Here is a 1,240-nt window from a genome sequence, read left to right as displayed (position 1 = left end):
CACAAAAAGGTTAGGTGACTTTCCCATGGTCACATAGCTAGTATATTAAGACAGGATTTGAACTTGGGACTTCTTGACACTAAGGCCAATGACACCAATTCATTGTACCACTCAGCCACCTCAATATTCTTCACATTTCATAGTCATTGTTGCTGTAATTTCTCTTTCTTGCTTTTCCTCCTGGTTTCTGGTAGTACTGTATAGAAATGTTGATGTTTTATGATTTTATTTTATATCACTACTATACTGAAGGTATTGTTTTGATTTAGTGAATCTTTGGGATTTTTAAAGGAACCCTTATCATGCTGTATCCAAATTGGGATTTATTTGTCTCCTTTTGATCAAAGTCCATACCTCTCATTTTTCTTCCCCTCCTTATTGCTATACGTAAATGGTATTTCAAAATCTAGGTCGAAGAGTCATGAGGAGAGGGGCCATCTACTAAAAGTCCTTCTGTTGCACTAAATGACTGCAAGTAGATACAAACAAAAAAAATAAGTCTGATTCATGAAGAATCAAGAGAGACAGTAGATGAGCGAGTATGGCTTTATACTCTACAGGAAGCTTTGTGGGTTTTTGTCACACTCTTTCCAAACTCCATCACAAAACACATGACTCTACATCATTCAGTCAAAGCAGTAGCCCTTGCGCCAAAAGGCTATAATGATATGTGGACGGACGGTTTCAATCCCCAGTGCTATACAGCATAACACTTGGCATATAGGTGGCCTGGGCTTCAGTGGGTCCTTTGGTCTTTGATGGTCATGGGTTTTCTTTCAGAGCTGTCTGTCTGATTCATCATTTCGGATGTCACAGACTGCAAAGTACTGGTAAATGTGAGCAAATAAGGAGTATAAGCACAAACTGTGGAAGCTTTTGGAGAATGACACGAATGTGGGTAGGTAAGGAGAGAAAATCTGCTCACTATTAGTGTGCCCCAAGAGAGTCTTATAGAGTTCAGTGAGGCCCATAAACTCCTGGGGTTTGGGGACTATCCAGTGTCCTCCAAGTTCCAGGAGCAGGTAAGGGGATGAAAACCTACTCTGGAGAATCAACCTGGATACCACTGCTCACTTGTCTTTACTTTGCTATAAAAGTTTAGCATTTTGGATATATTTAGGTTCGGGGATTTTTTTTGGGGGGGGAGGGAGGGGTTGTTTTGTTTTTTGGTAAAGATCAAGTGATCTTTCTTACAGTTCTTCTTTTTACTAATACACACTAACCATTCAGATTTGGCTGA

Source organism: Sminthopsis crassicaudata, chromosome X (genome assembly GCF_048593235.1).
Source record: "Sminthopsis crassicaudata isolate SCR6 chromosome X, ASM4859323v1, whole genome shotgun sequence".
Classification (NCBI taxonomy): Eukaryota; Metazoa; Chordata; class Mammalia; order Dasyuromorphia; family Dasyuridae; genus Sminthopsis; species Sminthopsis crassicaudata.
Note: the sequence above shows the minus strand (reverse complement) of the source record.